This window comes from Pongo pygmaeus, chromosome 23 (genome assembly GCF_028885625.2).
Source record: "Pongo pygmaeus isolate AG05252 chromosome 23, NHGRI_mPonPyg2-v2.0_pri, whole genome shotgun sequence".
NCBI lineage: Eukaryota > Metazoa > Chordata > Mammalia > Primates > Hominidae > Pongo > Pongo pygmaeus.
In genome coordinates, this window is record NC_085931.1 from 37,519,226 (window position 1) to 37,545,610 (window position 26,385).

General features: G+C 45.6%; 1 long non-coding RNA gene across 1 annotated transcript in view; it reads left to right on the top strand.

Annotated features, from left to right (window-relative positions):
- Positions 1 to 25,428, top strand: part of LOC129023251 (uncharacterized) — a 45,242-nt gene extending 19,814 nt beyond the window's left edge. Inside the window, exons 6-7 of the long non-coding RNA XR_010125951.1 lie at positions 21,348 to 21,489; positions 25,392 to 25,428. This is a non-coding gene — a long non-coding RNA (uncharacterized LOC129023251). The remainder of the gene's footprint in view (positions 1 to 21,347; positions 21,490 to 25,391) is intronic.
- The last annotated feature ends 957 nt before the right edge of the window (positions 25,429 to 26,385 follow it).

Below are 26,385 nucleotides of genomic sequence, written 5' to 3' on the forward strand. Positions count from 1 at the left end.
ATCCATCTGCCTTGGCCTCCCAAAGTGCTGGGATTACAGGCTTGAGCCACCGCGCCCGGCCTGCCAGGGATCTTATACTTCATTGGGGAGGCAAAGAGTTCCTTGGTGACAGAGAAAAATATAGAGTTTAGTGTGTGGTCATGAAGGACTGGCAAATATAAGCCACACACATTGCCGCTCTGCCCTTCAGCATCCTTGACAGACATTGCAAGTTGATTGCCTATCTCTCTTTGGGAACTTGGGTGCATTTTCAGGCTCTTTCTCAGAACAGTGTTCTGGGCAGCCAAGTTTTAAAAGAACTTTTGAGTCAGTCTTAAGATTGAGACTACTTATAAATCTCAGTTTGAATCCCAGCTTTGCCACACACCTGCTGTGAGATCTTGGGGATGATTGCCCTCCCCTGAGCCTCCATGGGCTCTGTGGAATGGGGGGACCACTCCCACCTCATAGGGCCATTGTGAAGGTTCCCAAGTGTTCTTGCAGAGCTGAGACAGTGCTTGATACCCTGCAAGTGTTCCCTGAAACCTCATTCTATGTGAGCACCAGATGATGGGATTGGGGGCCAGAGGTGCTCTGTTGGAAAGGAGGTCAGGAGGTGGGGTGAGGGTGGGGGCAGTAAGGGATGGCTTTCTGGAAGAATCGGAACTTGAGGGGAACCTTGAAGGATGGGGAATAGTCAATAAATTAGGAGAAAATAGCGATGGTGCAGGGCATTTTGGGGTGGCTTCTCCAAGATTCACTGGACTGGTTCGGTAGGAGATAAGGATATTGATAGGATATTGGGGTGGGGGCAGGATGGACACTCCAGAGGAGGTTACAGACTGAACTAAGAAGTGGAGGCTGGTCTGTGCAGCAGCGTTCAAGTCATGGTAAGAAGCTTGGGAATCTCCCATGGTTGGCAGAACTTGTGAGTCCCCCTGCCCTCAAAGGACTACAAGACCCCTAATGAGAAGAAAGCTTCCTCCCAGTCCTCCTTTCTCTTCCTCCTCTCCCTCCCTCTATTCACCCGGCAGCTGTTTACGGAGTCCTTCTTGTATAGTGGGCACTGCCTTAGCCTCTGGGATGCCAGGTTGCTGGCCTTTCTGTTACCAGTGCACCTGTTTGTTCTCGCCTGGGTACCTACCCTTGCACTGGCCTTTCCCATCACCTGGAATGTATGTCCCTCTGGTTTTCACATGGCTGACTTCTTGGTGGCTCTCAGCTGAACATCACTTGTTCAGAGAAGCCTCCCCTGACCATGCTGTCCACAGTACTCTATCACTGCAGTTCTCAAACATTTTGGCTTCAGGCTCTTTACACTCTTGCCATATGACACACAGTGCTAGCTGATCGCCTGCCTATCTTTGGGAACTTGGGTGCATTTTCAGCCTTTTTCTCAGAAAAGTGTTCTGGGCAGCCAGGGCCAATTGCAGGTGTTTTTTCAAAGGCATTGTGGATACTGGCCACCGGCAAGGCCCAACTGGCCCCTGTTTCATTCATTCAGCAAAACGTTGTTGAGTCCTACTGTGTGCCAAATACAATGCTGGGTGCCCAGGGCACAGCAGACAGGCATCACCCCTGCAGAGTGCACAGCCCAGGAGAGGCAGTTAATGAAAACTAGATTTGGACGGGGGACAGGGACAGAAGGAAACCATTGTAGAGAGACTCTGCCATGTTGTAAATTAAAACAGAGACATTTTAAAAAGACTTGTTTATTAATTCATGGAAAAATGACAATAACAATAATAAACCCATTGCATATTAACAAAAATCACACATGCTTTATTACGAGTAACTGTATTTTCCAAAATAAAATAAATTTAGTGAGAAGACAGCATTATTTTACTTTCTTTGGGTAAATCTCTTTAATGTCTGGCTTAATAGAAGACAGATTGTGTTGCATTCTGATATCTGCTTCTCCTTTCAGTCTGTTGCATGTCAACGTCGTGTAGCTCCTGGAAGGGAGTCCAGTCCGCTTTGTAGGTGCTCTGTGGCCCAGCCAGAGCTGTAGTTCACAGGAGCGACCAGGAGATGGTGGTGTTGCACCAAACCCTCGCTGTTTATTATTGGAAACTCAGTTCCTCTCAGGGGCATTTGGGGCTGGATGCTCTATGGGACACTCTGGAAATCACAGAGTTTTACGGCATCGAGTAGGGCTTGGCATGGGTGGGACAAGGATAGGGACTGGAGAGAATGCAGCTGAGGACAGAAACTCTGGAAAAGCACTCTTCATTTTTGCCGAGGGCTCCTTTTTTTCTTTTCCCTCCCTCCCGCCCTCCCTTTCTTCCTTCCTTCTTTTCTTTCCTTTCCTTTTTTTTTTTTTTGTTCTGTTTTTTACGGAGTCTCACTCTGTCACCAGGCTGGAGTGCAGTGACGCGATCTCGGCTTACTGCAACCTCTGCCTCCCAGGTTCAAGCGATTCTCTTGCCTCAGCCTCCCCAGTAGCAGGGGTTACAGGCGCCTGCCACCGCACCTGGCTAATTTCTGTATTTTTAGTTGAGTCGGGGTTTCACCATCTTGGTCAGGCTGGTCTTGAACTCCTGACCTTGTGATCCACCCGCCTCGGCCTCCCAAAGTTCTGGGAGTGAGCCACCGTGCCCGGCTGAGGGCTCCTTTTCCTAACAGAGGCCAAGCCAAGTGACTTCCCTTCTCTAAGCCTCAGCTTACTCCTCTACAAAATGGGCAAAGTACGACTTTGGCTTCCATTCCACCCTGCCACTCTCGGCAGGGATCGCTATTTTGATAACAGTGGCGTTTTCAGCAATGCAGGATCCCCCAACCATCTCCCTCTGAGGCCTAGAGTATTCCAAGAACTCGCTGATGCTGTGAGCTCTTCCTGCAGGAAAAACTGTTCCTTCTCTCTCCACCTCCAAACACATCTTCATTCACCTGGATTGACTTAAAGTGGCCGGTACTGTTTTCCGAGTGTTTGCTCTGTGCAGGCTCTGTGCTGAATGGTTTGGACACATTGATACATGAAGTGCTCAGAAATGGTTTGCGAGTTTCATTACCACCCCCGTTTTATAGAAGGAGGCACTGAAGCTTAGAGAGGTGAAGAAACTTACCCAAAGACTCACTGTTGGAGGATGGAGAAACCTGGATTCAAGGTGGTCACCACACCCATGGGGCTGCATCACCCCAAAATGCTGACTCCATCTTGTAGGATTGAACCCAGTTACTCTCTTTATGCTGGTTTCTCTCCTGTCACTCCTTCTCCCTGCAGGGTGTTCATTGCCCTTGGGGATCTGAGCACAGTTTGTGATTTCATATTTATTGGCTCATTGACTGCTCCCCTGACTGTGAGTACCACAAGGGCAGGGGCGATGCCTGCCTGCTTCGCAGCTGTACCTGGGTACCTGGTACTGCACTTGGCACAGAGTTGGGAGTCAACAACATTTTATTGAATGAATGAAACAAGAGCCAGTTGGGCTTTTCTAATGGGTGGTGTCCAGGCAAATTAGGGAGTAGCCAGATCCACCCGTCACTGGTTATGTGACTTAGGGCTGATGACTTCCCGTTTGAGCCTCAGTTTCTCCATCTGTAAAATGGAAATAACTGTGTTCCTTTCTTTTTCTTTCTTTCTTTTCTTTTTTTTTTTTTTGAGATGGAGTTTCACTCTGTTGTCCAGGCTGGAGTGCAATGGTGCGATCTCGGCTCACCGCAACCTCCACCTCCCGGGTTCAAGTGATTCTCCTGCCTCAGCCTCCCAAGTAGCTGGGATTACAGGCGTGCGCCACCATGCCCGGCTAATGTTGTATTTTTAATAGAGATGGGGTTTCTCCATGTTGGTCAGGCTGGTTTCGAACTCCCAATCTCAGGGGATCCGCCCACCTCGGCCTCCCAAAGTGCTGGGATTACAGGCATGAGCCATCGCGCCTGGCCCAACTGTATCCCTTTCAATGAAGCTACCAGAATTTGGCAAGAGAGCATATGCAAAGTGTCCGCATGTAATGGGCTCTCAATTCCTATTTCATATGTTGATGGTTTCTCTTGGCCTTGGGCAGGTATGGCGGGCCAACAGGGGAAGGCAGAGCGGCCTGAGGATTAGACGGGGGAGCAATAGGACCAAGTCATGGAGCAAGCTGGCCGGCAGCTCTGGCCTCTTTATCCTCTGAGCCTGCCTGTGGTGAGCACTCAAGAAGCCACAGTCATGGCAGCCCAGTCCCTACAGTCATCTCTTGCCTGGCCCGTGGCCTATAAACAGATCCTCCCCTGCAAAGCACCCACAACAGCGGCGGAGCCGGAGCCGTGTAGCCAGGGGGACAGAGACCCCTGTGGGGAGCTGGTGCTATTCAGCCTGAAACACTAGCGGTTTCCTAATTTTCACTCAAGAGGCCTCTCCTTTGTGAAGGAGGCTTCCTCCCAGAGGAAAGCTCTGGAATGTAAGGAATGTGCCAGAGCCTCCAGCCCAGGCCCCAGGAAAGAGAACGTCTTGGAGGCACAGGGCTGAGGGGGCATTTTCCCAGCCATCTCAGGGACGCCAGGCCACCGGGGAGCTCATACCAGACATCACCTTCTGGCACTGGGGTCAGGCCTCAACCGCCTTGACGCTTTCCCAGGTTCTCAGGCTGGAATGACGGAGGCCCCGTGGACTTTCACAGTCTTTGATTTCAGCCTCTCGCCCAGCATCTGCACCCCTGGATCCGGGGCCAGACCCTGTGCTGGGCACTGAAGTACAGAGAAAAATGAAGCTGGCTCTTGTCTGAGCCAACTGGAGGTGGGACAGATCCAGTGTCAAGTCTGGATTCCCATACTGTGTCACCTTGGACAAGTCACGTCAGCTGTCTGAGCATCTGTATCCCCATTTATAAAATGGGGGTAACACTAGGATCTTCTTTTTGGGATGATCACAAGGGTGAAAGGCCCCCATGTTCCTGGTGCCATAAACAGAAGTTATTATTGTTACAAAAATGGCTATAACAATATCTCCCATCCCACGCGCACCTCTTATAATGTGACTTTGACCCTTCTCCCCTTGAATCTGGGTGGGTTTGTGACTTTGGTGGAAGCAATGCTATGTGACTTCCAAAGCTAGTTCATAAAATGAGGGAAGGCAATACTCACTCTTGGAAGCCAGCCACCATGGTGTGAGGAAGCCCAAGCAGCTTGAAGAGGCTTACCTGGAGAGGAATCAAGGCTCTTACCCACGGCCTTGGCTGCGTTCCTGGCAATCCTATGGGTGAACCATTTTGTAGGTGGGTCATCCAGCTCTATTTGAGTCACTGCAGTGGATACTGCATGGAGCAGAGACAAACTGTCTGCACCAAGCCATGCTCCAATTGCAGGTTCCTGAGCAAAATGATGGTAGTTTTAAGCCTCTAGGTCTTGGAGAGGTTCATTATGCAGCAATAAACAAGGATACAGTTCCTTTTAAGAAACAACTTTGCTTCTGTCTCAGCTGAACTCAGGATGTTTTTTTCCCCAAATCCTAGTCCCTTCCAGCATTTTCCATCTCAGGAAAGAGCCCTACTCTCTCTGGTTGCTTGAAAAAGGAACCTGCCAGTCATCTTTCTTTCCTTCCTCAATCTCTGTTACAGCCATTGTCCAAGTCCTGTCATCTTACCTCCTAAATCTCTCTTTCTTTTTCTTTTTTTTTTTTAAGACGGAGTCTTGCTCTTTCACCCAGGCCAGACTGCAGTGGCGCTATCTCTATCTCAGCTTACTGCAAGCTCCGCCTCCCAGGTTCACACCATTCTCCTGCCTTAGCCTCCCGAGTAGCTGGGACTACAGGCGCCTGCCATCACGCCCGGCTAATTTTTTGTATTTTTAGAAGAGACGGGGTTTCACTGTGTTAACCAGGATGGTCTCGATCTCCTGACCTCATGATCCGCCCGCCTCAGCCTCCCAAAGTGCTGGAATTACAGGCATGAGCCACCGCACCCGGCCTTCTTTTTTTTTTCTTTTGAGACAGAGTTTCACTCTGTCGCCCAGGCTGGAGTGCGGTGGCACCATCTCGGCTCACTGCAATCTCCGCCCCCGGGTTCAACCGATTCGCCTGCCTCCCGCCACTACACCTGGCTAATTTTTGTGTTTTTAATAGAGACAGGGTTTCACCATGTTGGCTGGGCTTGTCTCGAACTCCTGACCTCAAGTGATATGCCCGCCTCTGCCTCCCAAAGTGCCACCACGTCCGGCCCTAAATATCTCTTCTCACTTTATTCCATCCCCCTGACATTGCCCCAGTTCAAACCACCAGGCTTCTGTTTTGGACAGCTGTGGCAGCTGTCTCACCAGCCTCACAGTTTCATAAGGAAACAGGAATCTTGATATACAAATGATGTACAGAATAAGATAAATCATCGGTGTTCAGTTTCCTCCACCTCCAGTGCTGTGTCTCTGAGCCCTTCATCTGTTTTTGCCTGGACTGTTCCCTTTTTTCCCCACATGAGCCCAGGATAAGACCCCTCCGGTCACTACATCTTGTCTATGCATAACACCCTCCTTGACTAAGCCTGAGCGAGTTTGCTCACTGCTTTGGTCTCTGGGCAAGCAGGTCCTGTTTATTTTTTTTCCCCATCTAGACTTTAGATTTGGATTCAGTAGTAGATCAGATATGCATTGACCATTGTCCATGTGCCAGGCTTTGTGCTAGGCACCTAGAATAGAGTGGCGAGAAGAAACTAAATATCTGTCCTCATGGAATTCTCAGTCCAGTGGGGGAGACAGACATTCAATATGAAAACAAGAAAATTATATCCTTTCTACCACTGTTTATTGCTGTGAAAAGAAGTACGGCAGGACAGTGGGACAGGGTGGCCCGGGTGGACTGGAGGATCGGCAAGATCAGGCGGTGGTCAGAGAGGGCCTCTCAGAGGAGGTGGCATTTGAGCTGTTAAGATGGAGTGATGTGACATTAGGAGAAAGTGTCAGCAGGGGGAACAGCAGGGGCAAAGGTACTGAGGTAGGGATAAAGCTTGCCATGCTGAAGGGACAGAGGTAAGGCCAGAGCACAAGAGGCTGATGGGATGTAATGTTGAAGGGGCAAGCCAGGGTTGGATAATTCAGGGACTGCCGAGCCACGATAAGGAATCTGATTTGACTCTAAGTATATTTGGAAGCCATCGGAGGGTTTTGTACTGCAGAGTGACACCTCTGATTTATGCTGTAAACACTGGCTTCCAGCTGCTGGGTGCAGAATGGATTGGAGGGGGACGGGGAAGCAGGAAGCCTGGGGCGGAGGCTGTGGAGGAGTACAGGTGAGAAACAGCATTTATCAAAGACACCATCCACACAGGTGTTGTGGGGCTGAGGCTCCTCTGTCTCCACTGTGGCCGAGCTACCCTGTGCCTGTGACTTCCAGACACTTCTGTCTGTTATTCTTTAAAAGGCAGTCCCTCCTTAATTCTGAGGTGAGGATCTGCCTTCACAGACTCACTTCAGCATCCTGAAAGTCTTCCAGAAGCCCAGCCTGACTGCCTGAGTGAGGCCTTCCAAGCACTGTGTTAAAAGCTGGGATTGAACCATTTGTTCAGACCTTCCAATCCTAACTGTGCTCTACCTCCCCAGCAACTCCATCCTCTTCAGAAGGACTGTCTCCACAAATAAGGCAGCAACAACACCGTAGTGTGTTGACATTGGACTTGTGTTCTTATCTAGATGTACCAGGGCTGTATGACCTATGGCAAGTCATTTTACCCTGTTTTCCCATCTCTGCCACCTTCACCACCTCTCCATATTGGTTCAACAAATGATGGCTCACACCTGTAATCTCAGCACTTTGGGAGGTTGAGGTGTGAGGATCTCTTGAGGACAGGAGTTCAAGACCAGCCTGGGCAACACAGTGAGACCCTGTCTCTACAAAATAAAAAAATAAAAATAAAAAAATTAGCTAGGCATAGTGAGGCACACCTGTGGTCCCAGCTACTTGGGAGGCTGAGGCAGGAAGATCACTTGAGCCCAGGAGTTCGAGGCTGCAGTGAGCTATGATCACGCCACTAGTTCTAGCCTGGGTGAGTGAGTGAGACCCTGTCTCTTAAAAACAAAAACAAAAACAAAAACAAAAAAACAGTAAAGGATTTGTGCATGGTGAAGTGCCACTTGGAATTGAGAAAGCAACCAGGTTGTTAGCGCTTTGAAAGAGAGAGACAGACACCCCTTCTCTCCCTGGTGGAGCAGATAACACTGCTGTGCACACCATTAGTGCCCATTAAAAGTATCCTTTTATGAGGGCAAACCGTTCTTCAAGTTCACCTTGGATATTCCTGCTCAGTGTGAACCTCACCTGCTTTATGAAGGCTTCCAGGTTCAGCTGACCTCACGTTCCTTATGTCTGGCTGGACTCTGGATAAGCTTCAATCCAAACACCCAAGACACTGATTTGTAATTTTCTTTGTGTGGATCTTTCTTCCTGATCAGGCCGATGTGTCTCGAAATGAGGCCCTCCAACCACGTCATAGTTTTCAAGGTGGAATGGGTTAAAAATACAGACCCCTCTGAATCAGAATCTCAGTGTGTGGGCCCAGGAATCTGCGTCTCTGTTTTTTTTTGTTTGTTTGTTTTTTTGAGACAGGATCTCACTCTGTCATCCAGACTGGAGTGCAGTGGCACAGTCGTAGCTCATTGTAACCTTGAACTCCTGGGCACAAGGGATCTTCCTGCCTCAGTCTCTGAATAGCAGGGACTATAAGCACGGGCCAGCATTTCTGGCTATTTTTATTTTTTGTAGAGATGGGATCTTGCTAGGTTGCCCAGGCTGGTCTTAAGCTCCTGTTCTCAAGCCATCCTCCTGCCTTGGCCTCCCAAAGTGCTGGGATTACAGCTGTGACCCACGATGTATGGCTGAATCTGTCTTTCATCTGGCAAGTGATTCTTGGGCTCACAGATGTTTTAGAACCACTGCATTACAGAGTGAGTTCCTAAGCAGAGGGACTGCATCAGATACAGCACCACGTACCATGGTCCACTGTGCAAATCTTACACTCAATAAATGCGTGTTGCTTGAATGAATGAGGTTTTAAGCAGGGATGTGGGGAGAGTCACTTTATTCTTCCTAGAATCCCCCACACTCGCTGATGGTCCCCATGTTGGACATGAGGTCTCATCACATTTTTCTGCCACTGGGAAACTTCTCCAGTAAGAATTCCCCTATGCTCCACTGTATAATCTTCTCATTAATACACAGTATTGTAAAAGTGATCTATAATTAGATGCTAACCGAGTTTGCCGTAAAATTGGGTGGGCGAGGTCAGCAAGGTAAGCTGGGAGCCGGCTGATTGTTATGATCAATCAATAACCTATTTATTTCCCAACATTTCTATTAACCTCTGCCAGCCAATCACAGTTTCAATTTGAAAGGCTGGAGTCTGCTTTGCTGACTGGAGAAGTCTGATTGAAAGCGGGCCCCTGACATGACCCTAAGGGCGAAATCCAATTAAAATCATTTTCACTGGTAGATTAATATTTTTAGCATGTTCTACATCCTGGGATTCATCATTCCTGGCAATAACTAATGTCTTGTGACACGAGCAGGTGGATTGGCACTGCCATCAATAATAATTGTGATTAATTAGCTCATCAGGTGCTAGGATGGCTTTGGGGTGGCAGTTGGTGCAGCTTCTGGGAACTTCTCCCATCAAACCCTGGTTATGTGGATGTCTCTGGGTTATACCAATGTAACGGCCTTTTCTGAGTAGGAGTGGTGTTTATCTGTCTCTGGGTCTGAAACTCCCTTGGAACTATGAGTTCCTTGAGGGCAGGTATTATTTCTCATTGCTTTCAGCAAGTCACTTATTGTTTGGCACACCCAGCTGCCCTTTTCTGAAGACTGTCCTTTACTTTCTCCATCCACATAGCTACAGTAGAAGCCACCATATTTGTGTAACATGGCCCCATTCCTGGCTGCTGTTGATTGAACTAGGGGTAGAGCCCATCTTAAGACAAGCCAATGGCTCCATTCTTGGATGCTCTTGATTGGATCAGGGGTAGGGCCCGACCCAAGCTGGGGCAATGAAAGCATCAAGGCACCACTTGTGGACACTGTTGATTGGGCAAGGGGTAGAGACAATCTTAAGCCAAACCAATGAAAACCTTATGGCACCACCTCTGGATGTGGTTGATTGGATTAGGAGAAGGGCCCAACCCAAACTGGGCCAATGAAAGCCTCACGACCCCATCTGTGGACACTGTTGATTGGACAAGGGGTAGAGCCCATCTTAAGCCAAGCCAATGAAAGCCTCTTGGCTCTACCCCAGATGTTGTTGATTGGACTAGGAGTAGGGCCCAACCCAAGCTGGGCCAATGTAGATCTTCCTTAGGAGTATGGAATTAGGTTTAAGGGAAAGGGTCCTACTGGCCAGCTTGAGTATTTAGGGGAGTTGATGGCCATTGTTTGTACTGTAAACAGGGAACTAGTTATGAGTGAAAGTGGTGCTGAGAGAGGAGAAAGAATGAGGGACACAGAAAGTAGTACATCTTAGATTTCCTGGTACACCTCAGTTCCTGTTTCCAGGCCCCTCCTGAAACCTGACTGCATTCCAGCTCCTTGGTTCCCTGAGTTATCTCTGCATTTTTATAATAATTATTCTTCCCCCCACCTCCCTTGCTTGGGCTAATTTGAATGAGTCTGTTACTTTCAACCAAAAATATCCCAATGAATTTAGAGCCCAAGAGATGTCCAATGTCACACTGCAGGCCAATGAAAAACTATCCTCTTTCTGCTGACTTTCAGATGCAAAGCCTTTTGGGGGAAGAAAGAAACAAGGAAGAAAAAATAACTCACATTTATTGAAGGCCAACTGTGTGTTAGGTGCTTTGCAATGTCATGTATTTAACGTTTACCAGGCTGGTAGGTAGATTTTATTTTATTAGTTTACAGATGAGGAAAATGAGGCTCAGATATGTTGGATAACTTGTCCAGAGAAGAATTGGGGGTTGTATTTAATTATTTTGGTAAATACCATGATTGCTGAGCACCCCATGTTGTCTCTTAAAAAGAGGTGTGGCCGGGCGCGGTGGCTCATGCCTGTAATCCCAGCACTTTGGGAGGCCAAAGCGGGCGGATCACAAGGTCAGGAGATCCAGACCATCCTGGCTAACATGGTAAATACCTGTCTCTACTAAAAATACAAAAAATTAGCCGGGTGTGGTGGTGGGCGCCTGTAGTCCCAGCTACACAGGAGGCTGAGGTAGGAGAATGGCGTGAAGGTAGGAAAATGGCGTGAACCTGGGAGGCGGAGCTTGCAGTGAGCCGAGATCGCGCCACTGCACTCCAGCCTGGGCGACAGAGCTAGACTCCGTCTCAAGAAGAAAAAAAAAAAAAAAAAAAAAGAGGTGTGCTGCTTTGCTGTAGATATCAGCATGAGGCTGTTGAAAGATAATGAGGTAGCCAGTGGGGACCCTGGGAAGAGGTCAACCATCAGATTGGTGATCAGCCTCTTGAAGTCCTGTAGAGAACAGACAGAACCAAGAGTTGAGTCTTGACCAAGTCTCCCCGACCTTTAAAGACCATCTCCTTCTAGAACCCACTCACTGCTTTCTGATTGCTTCAGGACTCCCAGGACCCACCCCGACAGCCCCAGTTCCAGCTTCTGGAGACATCTCATTAATGGGTTCTCTGTAGCCATTCCATCCTTAGGAAAAGCCAGGGCAAAACCAGATCTTCCAACAGAGGCTCTGCAATGGAGAAATCCCAGTGGACCAAGGTGCATGATCTGCTTTGAAGCGCTCAGGGATATTGCCTTCTCCCACTGGGCTAGCAGTGGCGAATGGTGCACCAGGCTCCCCTTAATGTACACATCTGGATTGAACTGAGATTCCCACAGCAGATTTTCCAATGAGGAGTGGATTACAACAGGAAAATAAAGATAATTATTTATATGCATGCTGAAGAGTTTCAGCAGGTACCAACAGATATATTCAGGAGTCAGGAAACCGTGGGAAATTCCTACAGTCCCAAATTAGAATCTCTAGGTCAAGTTAGCTGACCATCAAAAATCAGCCTGGGAGGTCTTTTAACACTGCAGTTTCCTGAGCCTGACTTCTGGGGATTCTGATTCCTGTGGCATATTCGTCCTTTTGAGAAGCTTCAGAGAGAATCCTGACAACCAGCCAGACTAGAGATACACAAGGCACATTATCACATCAAAGGCACTAAAAAGTCCTGCAACAAAGACACCCATGACATTTCATTGAACCAGTTTATGAAAGTTAAACAAACACAGGTCCCTCTTTCTCTATTTTTTGGTATAATTCCTGTTTTTACAAGGTCTACTGCTCAGAGAGCATACCAACTTTCCCCCTTAATAATTATACACTAATATCATTAATCTAGTGATTTTTTCATGCCCTTCCTATTTTATAGCATTGGGTTATTCTCTCCCTGAAGACAGGAATAGTATCTGTGTTATTTGTAACATCCCCCACATAGAGTCTGAGTAAATGAGTGAGTCTCTTAAAATCGTCTTTGAATAGGGGACGTGGTCCTCTGCCCACCAATAGGAACGTTGATAACAGGGTATGAGAAAGATTTAAAGCAGCTGGTCATAGTAGGAAAGCCTGCAGAGCCACATTTGGTTGACAGTTGTGGATGTTGAGTGCCAGCAGTCCAGCTGCTTCTCTTCTGAGCTGTTTCTCCACTGCTCTGAGATCTGCCTCTTAACAAACTTGGTCCCCAGGTATGAGCCCTCCTGAGACATTTGGTTAAGAAGAGGAGTTTCCCATTTCTCTCCTTCTCCTCATTTCGGCCACCAGTGGATTGAAGGGAGCAGTGCTGAGGCCATTTAAATGGGCTTCTCTGCAGAACGAACAAGGCCTTGTGTTGGAAATTGGGTTAAATTCAGCATGCATAACCATTCACAATGGCTCTTTACACCCCAGGAGCAGTAAGATCCCACTAATCTTCAGTCAAAACAATTAGAGCATGAAGGGTGGTGTATTCATCCCAAAGGCACTGGGCAACTGGGAGTTAGGAAGGGGTGGGACCACCCACATTCGGAGCTTTGACTTTCCAGCCGCAATTACAAGACCAAAAGACCCGGGGGATTCGGAAAGCGGGTCTGGTCAGAGAAGTTGCTTCAGTCCATCTGTCTCTTTCTCCACGTGGTGGACTCTTAGCAAGTGCAAGGCACTTTAAATGCACCATGTCATTGCATCCTCACAATAGCTTTGTTACCATCATCTCCTATTACAGCTGAGGAAACCGAGGTGCACAGAGGTTAAATGATGCACTCATCAGAGCCCAGCAACAAATAGATGGCATAGTTAAATCAGTCTGGTTCAAGAAGAGTTTAATAAAGGTGTCATTCAAAGAGGTGCTGACAGTGTATTAGTTTTCTATTGCTGCATAACAAATAACCAGAAGCTCAGTGGCTTTAAACAACACCCTTCTATTAGGTCATAGTCCTGTAGGTCAGTAGTTTAGGCACAGCATGGTTTTCTGCTCAGAGCCTCACAAGATTGAAATTAAGGTGTTGCTGGGGCTGTGATGCCATCTGAGGCTCAAGGTTCTCTTTCAAACTCTCTTTCAAACTCTCTCAGGTTGTTGGCAGAACTCAGTTTCTTGTGGTTGTAGGACTGAAGTCCCCATTTCCTTGCTGGTTGTTGTCCAGGGATTGCTTTTACCTCCTAGAGGCCACCTTCAGTCCACAGGCAATTCACAGCTTGGATGTCTGCTCCTTCAAGGCCAGCAAGTGGCTGTCTCTCACTTGAAATCTTTCTGACTTCTAAGGGCCACCTGATTAGACCAGGCCCACCCAGGTTAATCTTCCTTTTGATTAACTCAAAGTCAACCTAAGACAGTATGAAATTCCATCATATTTGCAAGTTCAGGCCATACTCAAGGGGAGGGGATTATTCAGGGTGTGTTCACCAGGGAGCTAGAATCTTGGTGGCCAGTTGAGTTTTCTGCCCTCCACAGACAGGATGTGGGAAGCCACCAGGAATAGTGCACTTCCCTGCAGATAGCATTGGTGGGACTTGATTACCACCCCTAGTTATGAATAGATGGGAGACACAGAAGGAGAGGGCTGCGTAGTAGAAGCTGAGACCTTTGGTTGAAGGACACAGCTAGTCCCTGGTGACTTGGCAAGGAGGGAGCTACAGGAATAAATAGGTTGACCTCAGTTTCCTTCCTCTCTTTCATCTTCTGCTGTTGCTCTCCATTGGCTGATCTTAACAAGAGGCTGGAGGAAGGGGCACAGCCTATTTATGCAGCCAGTAGAGACCAACTTCTTAGGGACTGGGTAGGTTGGAGGAGGATGGAGAGTGGATCAGGAGGGGTAAATAGATGATACGCTGCACAAGTAACTTCTTAGAGTCACACATGTTGTAGTGTTAGAGTTCAGATTCAAATTCAAGTCTCTTTAAAGTCAGATCATACCATGTACCCTTCCATTTCCTGACAATCTAACAATCCAGTGAGAGACATCCTTATATTTCTATTTTGTAAAGGTCCGGAGAGGTTAAGTAAATAAACCAGAGTCACACAGCTAGCAAGTGGCAAAGCTGGGATTCCAATTCAATTCCAAAACTTGACTTCTAACCTCTCCACCTCCATCCACCCATATATATCCACTGACCAATCTATTCATTCATCAGACTTTTACTGCATGTCTTAAGCTATGCACTGTGTTCAGAGCCGAATGAGATTCCATTCTTTTCTTTTATTTCTTTCCTTTTTTTTTTTTCTTGAGACAGATTCCAGATTCTCCCTCTGTTGCCCAGGCTGGCTGGAGTGGAGTGGCATGATCTCGGCTCACTGCAATCTCTGCTTCCCAAGTTCAAGCAATTCTCCTGCCTCAGCCTCCCGAGTAGCTGGGATTACAGGTGCCCACCACCATACCTGGCTAATTTTTATATTTTTAATAGAGACAGGGTTTCATCCTGTTGGCCAGGCTGGTCTTGAACTCCCGACCTCAGGTAGTTTGCTCGCCTCGGCCTCCCAAAGTGCTGAGATTATAGGTGTGAGCCACCACGCCTGGCCAAGATGCCATTCTTATGTCCGCATGTTATTCACAGTCTGATGAGAGAAACAGACCTGTATACAGATTATCGTGCAGTGGAGGGGAACAGGAGATTTGAGAGAGGAAAGTACAGTGCTCATCAGTGGGCATATGGGAGGGAGAGGTCTGCTCAACTGGGGGATCCTGGAAAGGCAGCATCCTCTTGAGCTGGGTTTTGAAGGATACATAAGATTCCAAGGGGATGGTGCATCTTGGGAAGGTAGCATATCTTTTTAACCCAGCTGCCTCTCCTTTGCTGGAGCTTCCTCCTTCCAGGGCATGATTTGGAAGGACAGAGTTTTACTGTTATTGAGGACACAGAGTTCTCTAAAGTGCATAGCCCAGGAGAAGGAATGGAGCAGGGAATGTAAGTACGTGTGGAAAAAATCCACCTTGGTTTGAATTCTTGTCTGGCCATTTCTGAAATATATGACCTTATGGAGACCCTTCCCTATGTGGTCATCTCTACAGGAGATTTCATATCCCTACCCAACTGGAGTCAGGTTGGCCAGGTGACTTTCAGCCAATGGGATGAAAGTGAGTGGGGGTGGTATGTGCCACTTTTTGGCAGACACTGTAAGAACCCTTGTGTGGTTACCTTTTCCCTTCCCTTTTTATGATGCTATGGGTAATTTTTACTATTTCCCAAGTGTTGTGCCTCACCTTCCCTTTTTACCTTGGCCTCAAGGCCATCAGGTTTCCATAAGGGTGTTGCTTCTTTAGCCTTCATCCTGGAATGAAGTGAGGAGGGGCAGAGCAAAAACAGAGCTACAAGGGTTTGTCAGATTCCAGAGGAATGAATGGTTGCTCTCTAAGCCACTGAGACCTTTGAAGGCATCTGTTAGCATCACATAGTGTAGCCTAAGATGACCAAAACAGCAGGGCATGTTGCCTTTCTGTGTGTTAGTTTGCTCATCTGTAGAAGTGCGTTAATAGTTGTAGTTACCTTATGGAGGTCTGGTGAAGATTAGGTGGAATTGCTAAGTAAAAGCACAGTTTCCAGCCCATAGTGTGTCTACACTTTGCAGACGTCTAAGACTCTTCTTCCAGTCCCTTGTTTCTGCCATACTTATTTCTACCCCAGGGCCTGTGCACATCCATGCTGTTCTCTTTGCCGGGGGTATTCTGTCTTTCCCTCATTCCCTTCTTTACTCAAAATCCCATATGCAGACCTAGCTCCTCCAGGAAGCCAGCTAAGGATGGGCTTAGAGCCTCAGGAAAGTCAGGTCATGAAAGGGATGAAAAAGGTTGCACTTCAACAACCAGAATCAGGAAATCTAGAAAACAGTTCCTTTAACATCAACATGCACACATATTTCGTGTTTTATGGTTTTGCATTGTTTTAATTTCAGTTTACATAGGGGATTGCAGAGGGGGCTCCCTCATCTCTTCTAAGCTTAAGGCTTCTGAAGATCTTTACCTGTTCCTGTCCACAGATAGCAGGGCCAGGAGAAAGGGATGGGGAGAGTCCCTCCTGCCACTGACCCAGGATGGATAAAAGTACCCCTTTCATAGAAGGAAGAAAATGAGAACAAAGGTGCTGCTGATCATCTGAGGTTGCCTGCATGGCAGTTAAGAGCATGGACCTTTGGGTGAGGCTACCTGGATTTAATTGTTGGTTCTGCCATTTACCACCTATATGAGCTTGGATGTGTCATTCTTTACCACTGATCCTCACTTTTTACATTCATAAAATGGGAATAATTATACCAGCTTGTTGGGTCATGGTGAGGACAACTAAGGTAAGTGCCCATAGTGAAGCCTATATAAAGATGGCTGATTGTTCGGTCATTCCTTATTTATTGACTGTCTGCTATGTGCCAAGTTCCATGAGAGGCACTGGAGATGCAGGGATGACCAGGACAGACTAGATCCTTGCTCTCAAGATTACGTATTTGTAAATAAACATATAATGAGTCAGGTTGCAGTAAGGGATATGGAGAAAAAAGTCAGGGTAACTGTGGAAAGTAATGGTGGAACAGATTTTATTTTATTTGGACATAATTGACAAATAGATTGACCAATACCCAAATATAATTGGGTAATGTTTAAGGGGTGCAACTTGATGCTGTGATCTACATATATGTTTTGAAATGATCCTTATAGTCAAGCTATTTGACACGTTCATTGCCTCACATAATTGTCTTGTTTTGTGGTGAAACCTACCCTCTTAGCAAATTTCAAATATATAATATTATTAACTGTAATCATTATGCCATACATTAGATCTCCAGAACTCATCCATCTTGCTTAATTGAAACTTTGTACCCTTTGACCAACATCTCATTTCCCTGTCCCTCCGACCTCTGGCAACCAGTATTTTAGTCTATGTCTCTATGCTTTGACTCTTTTAGATTCCAAATATAGGTGAGATCATACAGTATTTATCTTTCTGTGTCAGACAAATTCTGTTTTAGAAAGGGAATTCAGAAAAGGCTTCTTTAAGGAGGTGACATTTGAACAGGGACCCATGCACCAATGCTACATAACAAATGACCACAAACTTAAAGCAGCATATATTTATTATCTTACGGTGTCTGGGGGCCAAGAACCTAGGCTGTGTCCTCTGCTTCAGAATCTCATCTGAAACCTATAGTCAAAGTATTGGTTGGGGCTGCAGTCTCACTTGAAACTCAACCGGGGAAGGATCCACTTCCAAACTCATGGGGTTGTTGGCAGAATTCAGTTCCTTGTGGGCTGTAAGACTGAGGGCCTCAGTTTCTTGCTGTCTGTAAGATGGAAGCAGCCCTCACTGCCTGGCTGGTTGTTGGCCAGAGGCTACTGCCACATGGCCCACCCCAGTGTGGCTGCTTGCTTCATCAAAGCCAGCAAGGAGAGTCTCCTAGCAAGATGGGCATTAATTACAGTCTTATATGATGTAGTCATGAGAGCGGCCTCCTGTCCCCTTTATTGTATTCTTTCCTCTGTGGGTTTTTTTTTTTTTTTTGAGATGGAATAATCTCGCTGTGCCACCCAGGCTGGAGTGCAGTGGTGCAATCATGGCTCACTGCAACTTCCACCTCCCGGGTTCAAGTGATTCTCCTGCCTCAGCCTCCTGAGTAACTGGGATTGCAGGCATGCAGCACCACACTGTGCTAATTTTTTTGTATTTTTAGTAGACACAGGGTTTCACCATGCTGGCTAGGCTGGTCTGCAACTCCTGACCTCAAGTGATCTGCCTCCCTCAGCCTCCCAAAGTGCTGGGATTACAGGCATGAGTCACCGTGCTGGGTCCTCTTTACTGTATTCTATTGATTAGAAGCAAGCTCCTGGTCCTGCCCATATGTAAGGGTGGAGGTTATACAAATGGGTAAATACTGAGAGGTGGAGGGCATTGGGAGCCTCTTTGAGTCTATCTGCTATGGCCTATGTGAGGTAGATGGAGTGAGCCGAGTGGAGACCTGGCCTGCCAGGTAGAGGGAGACAGCAGGAGCAAAGGTCCTGAGGTGGGATCCTGCTTGATGTGTTCAAAGGTCAGCAAGGAGCTGAATGAGAGAGGGGAGGATAACTCATATGGGGCCTTGTAGGTAAGAGCTTGTCTTTTGGATTTTATCCTGGGTGTGCTGAGGAGCTACTGGGTGGTTTCCCAGTCCGTCTATTTATTTATGTTCCAAGATTTTAAGAATTGTGGTGAAAGACACATAACCTAAAATTTGCCATTTTAACCTTTCTAAAGTGGACAATTCAGTGGCCTTTAGTCTATTCACAAGGTTGTATAAGCATCATCACTATCTGGTTCCAGAACATTTTCATTACCCTGAAAGGAAATCCCACAACTATTAGCAGTCACTCCCCCTTTCCTCCTTCCCCCAAAACCTGGGCAACCACTAATCAGCTTTCTGTCTCTATCAATTTGACTATTCTGGGTATTTCATATAAATGGAATCGTACAATACATGCTTGGCTTCTTTCACTTAGCATGTTTTCAAGGTTCATCCATGTTGTCGCATGTATCAGTATTTCATTCATTTTTATGGCTAAATAATATTTCATTGAATTTATATATCACATTTTACTTGTCCACTCATCTGTTGATGGATATTGGAGTTGTTTCCAACTTTTGGTCACTGTGAATAATGCTGCCATGAACATTGGTATACTAGTATCTGTTTGAACACTCGTTTTTAGTTCTTTTGGGTATATACCTACGCACACACATGTTGAATTGCTGGTAGGTTTAAGTCATTGAGAAACTGTCAAACATCTTTTAAAGTGGCTGCACCATTTTATATTTCTACCAGCAGTGTATAAAGGTTCCAATTTTTCCACATCCTTGCCAATAATTGCTATTATCTGTTTTTTTTAAAATTATAGCTATTCATAAGGGTGCAAAGGGAGATTTTAGTGTGGTTTTGATTTGCATTTTTCTGATGAATGACATCAAGCATCTTTTCATGTGCTTTTTGGCCGTTTGCATATCTTCTTTGGAGAAATGTCTCTTCGGGTCCTCTGCCCATTAAAAAAATGGGGTTGTTTGTCTTTTAGTTGTTGAGTTGTAAGAGTTCTTCATATCAATTTATTGTTTCCTCAGTAGGGCTCTGTCTGAATCCCCAGGCATCATGAATGTCCTCTGCTTAGAAGGAAAGGGACTATAAATGCCCCTTCCTTTGAGTAACCCACTCACTGACTTGTCTGCATCAACTTCCCTCCAGAGAGCAGAGCTAATAATCCCCTTTCTCATTGGCCTCAGCCCTCCTTGAAAATTACTCTGAAGGCTCCCTGGAGTCCTCTTACCTAAATGCATCCCCCGGGGCTGCTTAGATGGCTTTGTGGGGGGCTCTCCAGCTGGGAGAAGGAGATTCTCTGGGGAGGAGCACAGGCTTCCAGCTCCCTAGGCCTGTCTCACCTCCCACCCCTGGTGGGTTAGAGACTCTGGGGTCTCTAGGATGAGCCCAGGGTTCTGCTTGCATCAGGCCTGTTTAGCCTCTGGCTTGTTGCTGAGGCTTAGGGACAAATTAGGAACTTAATCCAGCTAGGCAAACCTGTAAGCACTGTGCAAAGAGTCAGAGAGAGCCCTCTGGCTTCTGATCTGTGGTCCGCCACTATGAGACTGGGGTCCCTGGACCTCGTCTCTGAAATGGGCCTGCACCTGTGTTGGAAGGAACCCCTTTGAACCTTTCAGATTCAGGATTTTGTGATGGGCTTAAAAAATATTTTATTTAGAATATCTCCTCCTCTAAGCAGCTCCTATCCCTCTAATTCTATAAGGTGACTGCGCGGCTACCTGAACTTATTCTGTCTCAGGTGTATCTTTTTGGTTGTGATTACTTCTTTGTACATCTCTTACTCTTATTTGATTGCCAGAGGGTGAAGCTGATCATTTCAGTTTTTCTTAGAATTCTTTGACGATTTCCCATTGCCTTAGGGTGAAGACCAGATCCTTACCTGGATGGGTTTTCATTGTCTCTCTCTTTATTCTTTTTTCTTAGATGGAGTTTTGTTCTTGTTTCCCAGGCTGGAGTGCAATGGCATGAACTTGGCTCACTGCAACCTCCATCTTCTGGGTTCAAACAATTCTCCTGCCTTAGCCTCCTGAGTAGCTAGGATTACAGGTGGCCACCACGCCCGGCTATTTTTTTTGTATTTTTAGTAGAGATGGGGTTTCACTATGTTGGCCAGGCTGGTCTCGAATTCCTGACCTCAGGTGATCCACCCACCTCGGCCTCCCAAAGTGCTGGGATTACAGGCATGAGCCACCACACCTGGCCATTGTCTCCTTTTTCACTGTCACTTTGCATGGCACTATCCCTTGATCTCTCTAGTCCAGCCAAAAGGGTTGCCTTTGGGTCCTTGGTGCATCCTACCACAGGGCCTTTGCACATGCTGTTCTCATTACTTGAATGCCTTTTCTTTCCCTCCTCATCTTCTTTACTTCTTCTTTAGATTTTAGTGCAAGCTTCACTTCTTTAGGGAAGCCTTCCTGGATTCCCCAGATTAATTCAAATTCACGTTATCAGCTCTGTGGACCTCCCCTCAGAAGATACTATGTTACCTTCATTTTGAGACAAATAACTGTTTCACCTTATTTGCAAAAGAATCCGAGAGCAGGGACTCTGAGAGCAGGGACTCTGAGAGCAGGGATCATGCCTGTTTGTCCTCCATTGTAGCCCCAGTGCCTCACCCAGTTCCTGGAGGAGAGTAGGTGTTAAATAAACCTGTGTTGAATGGCAAACAAATCTCTGTGCTGTCGCTATCGGAGTCTAGGTCAGAGCCTGGCATATAGCAGGCACGAAACACCTGGTTCCATTTTTGTTGAATAAATGAATGTTTTCGCTGAAATGCAGTGGATCCAACCTCTGCTTCTGTGTGGCCTCAGCTGCATGTGCACTGGGACAGAAAGATCTGTGTTGGAATGTGGGCTCCTTTATCTTCCAGCTGTTACCTTGGGTGCATCTTTTCCTTCTTGGAGCCCTTTTCTTGGTCTGTCCACAGGGGATCTTCATTAGGAGGTGCTGAAGGGATTTCACGGCTAATGGTTTTGTATGCCCTCTGTTAACTCAAGCCCTTTGCAAATGCCATTGAAGAAATGCTGTTTCTCCCAACATCTTCCACGAAGATTGGTGCTCAGACCAAGGTAGGTACAGAGCTGTCTCTTCCTCTACCGGTGGTGCTTGAAAAATGGTGGCATGAGGCTGAATTTCCCCATGCTCTGAATGGCTGGGGAGAGTGGCCACAAATCTGAACAGCTCAGATGTAATTTCTGACTCTGGGCACCTGTGTCTTGCAGAAGGGAGGAAGGTGGACAGATTTAGCTTCAGGATGCACAGTGTGCTGCTTGGGTCCTGTCTCCCTGCTTTATGGGTGCAAAATGTGAGGCAAGGTCATACTACATGCAGCCCCTGCTCTCCCCAACTGTGGGTTGGAGAGTGTCTGCCTCCTTGCAGCTAATTTGTTTTCTTGTATTGTTTCTTCTAGCTTAATTGTAAAAAAATGCATGTTTGTTGTAAAAACAAACCAAAACCAAACAATCAAACAACATAGCACTGTATAAAATAGAAGGTGTTGATTCTTCCTGGCCCGCTCAAATCCCATATTCTAGGGTAACCTGTGTAGAGTGTGCCAGTGAACACCACCAGCTCCATGTCTCTATAATCCACATCAAACATGTTAGCAATTTCCTGATTGATACGGTCTGGCTCTGTGTCTCCACCCAAATCTCATCTTGAATTGAAAATCCCGTGTGTGAAGGGAGGGAGGTGATTGGATCATAGGGGCGGTTTCCCCTATGCTGTTCTCGTGATAGTGAGTGAGTTCTCACAAGATCTAATGATTTTATAAGGGGGTCTTCCCCCTTCACTTTGAAGGTGACTGCTTCCCCTTCTGCAATGATAGTAAGTTTCCTGAGGCCTCCTCAGCCATGTGGAACTGTAAGTCAATTAAACTTCTTTATAAATTACCCAGTCTCATGTATTCCTTTATAGCAGTGTGAAAGTGAGCTAATACACTGACAGTAGAGAGATAGAGCGCAACAACTATTAGTTACAAATTGTGTACTATGGGACAGGCATTATGCTTTAAGTCAAGGGTCGCTAACCTCCAGGCCATGGACCAGTACTGGTCCATGGCCTGTTAAGAACTGGGCCACACACCAGGAGGTAAGCTGCGGGCAAGCTAGTGGAGATTCATCTATATTTGTAGCCACCCCCCATTACTCTCATTACTACCTGAGCTCTGCTTCCTGTCAGATCAACGGTGGCATGAGATTCTTATAGGAGAGCAAACCCTATTGTGAACTGTGCATTTAAGAATTCTAGGTTGCATGCTCCTTATGAAAATCTAATGCCTGATGATCTGCCACTATCTCCCATTGCCCCCAGATGGGACTGTCTAAATGCAGGAAAACAAGCTCAGGGCTTCCACTGATTCTACATTATGATGAGTTGGATAATTATTTCATTATATATTACAATGTAATATAGTGGAAATAAAGTACACAATAAATGAAACACATTTGAATCATCCTGAAACCATCCCCGCCCTCACCGTCCATGGAAAATTCTTCCACAAATTTGGTCTCAGGTGCCAAAAAGGTTAGGGACTGCTGCTCTAAGTTGTTAGAAGAATCAAATGAACTACTTCAAGGCTGGTAGAATAGTTGCACCCATTTTACAAATGAGAAAACCTCAGGCCCCCAAATTTTTAGTAGCTAGTCCAAGATCACACAGCTAATAAGTGAGTCAGGATTTGAATCTTCTACATATTGTTTATGTAATACAATATATATGCATGTGTACACACAAGTACATAGAGGCTTTACTGCAAAAATTGGGTTATATCATATTTTTGGTTCTGAAATTTTACTTAATAATACATTGTATTATTTAATAATGCATTGTTTCATAATAATATGTTGTTTAACAATAATACATTGTTTAATAATACTTTGTTTCTTTTCAGGTCAGTGTAAATAAATAGACATTTAGTTTTGTTTTTTTTTTGAGACAGGATCTTGCTCTGTCACCCATGCTGGAGTGCAGTGGTGCGATCATGGTTCACTACAGCCTCAAACTCCTGGGCACATGTGATCCTCCCACTTCCTGAGTAGTTAGGGCTACAGGCTATTTTTTTCTATTTTTTATATAGATGAGGCCTTGTTATGTTGGCCAGGCTGGTCTTTAACTTCTGGGCTCAAGCGATCCTCCCACCTTGGCCTCCCAAAGTGCTGGGATTACAGGTGTGAGCCACCACACCTGGCCGACATTTAATTTTTCAAATATTTTAATATCTGAAGAGGATTCTAGAGTATGGATGGGCTGAAATTTATACCAATCATTCCCAAAGGAGAAACATTTATTTCTAAATTTTTGCTCAAAAATCTTTGTTATGGTGACCATTATTTCACAGATGTTTTTAAAACATTAAAAACATTTTTATGCACATGGTAAACATTCAAGTAGTTTTTCAGGGTGAATAATCCCTGTCTGTCTCCAGGTACCCTCAAAAGGGGAAGTCATCGTTAGCAATTTTTTCTGAATTCCTCCAGGAAGAGTGTGTGCTTTCAATTGTGTATGTGTGTGTATAAATGTGTATATATATGTGTATAAATGTATATAAACACATACACACATGTACACACACATGTTTTGGTAGAGAAGTGATACTATACACACCGTTCTGCAAACTTGCTTTTTCTGTTTAACTATGTATGGAAAATTGTTATGTATCTGTCCATATAGATTTCCCGCATTCATATTTACGTAACTTTGAAGGGGTAATATACTCATTATTCAATTACATATAAATAAAATATATAAAGGTGTAATATATCTGAATATATTTGAAGGAATAGAGTGAAACGTTTCCTGCTTCCATGCCATGCCCCCATAACTATGATTATTTTCATATGATTATATTAGCTTTTTAATATCCTTCCAGAATTTTTTTACATCTATACGTATATACAAGAAAATATATCTATAATCTTATTTTAAACTCCTTTTAAACTCAAGAATAATATAATCTATATATATTTCTACATTTTGCTTTTTTTCACTGAAACGTGTAGATATTTTCATTTCAGTACATAAACAGCTTCCCCATTCTTTCTTTTTTCCCTTCTTTTTAAACAACTGCATATAGTACAGCATTCCATTCCATAGATAAATTAAACCATGTCTCATTCTTTTAGAAATTATTATTTTAATTCATTAAATAAGCAATGCATGCAAGGTACAAAACTAGGAAGGTACAGAGGAGTAGTCAGTGAAAAATCAAGTTCTCCCACTTCTGCCTCCAGGTCTTTCAGTTCTTCTATTTGGGGGCAACCACGGTTCCCAATATGATGTTATCCTTCTTGAGATGGTCCATATATTGTGACCAAGTATATGTGAGGTGCATGTGAGCATGAAAACACACACACACACACACACACATACACACTCTTTTTCTTTCTTAATGGCTGTGTGGAATTCCACTGCCTGCATGGACTGTCGTTTCTGTAATCAGTCTGTATGATGGGACATTGCATTATTTTCAGTCTTTTGCCACCTCAAGCCATGAGGCTGTGATTAGCCTGCACAAACCCCTCTGTGCTCAGGTGTGGATGCATCTAGACACATCATCACTGAGTTCAAGAGCATGTGCACTGACAATTTGAGGCACATTGCTAAGTTTCCTTCCAAGGAGGTTGCCACATGCAGCTCTATAGGGGTCCCACAATGCCCAGGTCTGGGCTGGCTAAGAAGAGCTGGGGAGCCAAGGGAAAGTCAGCCAAGTTTTTGGTCAGGCTTCCCCTTTGTGTCTCTCCTTCCAAGTTTTCATGACCAGCCTTCTCTAGGCAGTGTGCTTGTTCTTGAAACCCCATCAAATTGAGGCTCTGTTAACAGGCTTTATTATCATTTAGTCCTTCATGCCCCAAAGGCTCTACTCTGGAACACACTTCTGTAGATAAATATGGAGGGTAAAAATTGCCTCCCTAATCCAGAGTGCCTGAGCAATGCTGAGTTAAGTGATATTAAAACAAGTGTTTTGTTGCAGGACTTATCAGAGCCTTTAACATGCTAATGAACATTGGGATATCTAAGAGGTGTTAGAGTGTGTGGAGTTCATCACATTGCTTTGACCACACAAGTTCAGAAAGGATGATATGGTTTCACTGCTGCATTGTATTGAAAGGGAAGCTAAAGCCCAGAGAGGAAAGGTGAGTTTTCCAAGGGCACACAGTGGGGTGGTGACCTGAATTTCCTGTCCCACTGTGGTAGTGACACCAATAAAGTGCTCCATGCTCCTCTGTGCTAGCAATTCTTAAATGTGGAGCATTAGGTATCTTGGTGCCCTAAAGGGATGCCAAGACATATGCAACACACCATCCTGGATTAGATCCACTTTAATGAAAAAACTGGTAAAGGCTAAATACAATCTGTGGTATTGTTAATTGCAGGGTACCAACGTCACCTTCTTAGTTTTGATAAATGCGCTGTGGTTATGTAAAATAGTAGCATTGGGGGATGCTGGGTGAAGGATGTCCAAGAACTCTTTGTATCATCTCTGCTACTCTTCTGTAAATCTAACATGATTTCAAAATAAAACCTGCGTATATTATTCATGCCAAACCAAACACTGAATCATGTACTAGATTCAGCCATAGATAAACAGAAGCAGACTTAGAATATTTTAGACCACCACCTGCAAATACCTTTGGAAAAATACACAAACATGCTGATAATCTCATTTGCTTGTGGGGAGGGCAACTAGGTGGCTGCTGTGTCAAAGGAGAAAGCCTTTTCCGTGTATCCTTTAATAATTTTTGGATTTTGGCCAGGTGCGGTGGCTCACGCCTATAATCCCAGCACTTTGGGAGGCTGAGGCGGGTGGATCACAAGGTCAGGAGATCGAGACCGTCCTGGCTAACATGGTGAAACCCCATCTCTACTAAAAATATATTAAATTAGCCGGGCATGGTGGTGGGCGCCTGTAGTCCCAGCTACTCTGGAGGCTGAGGCAGGAGAATGGCGTGAACCCCGGAGTTGGA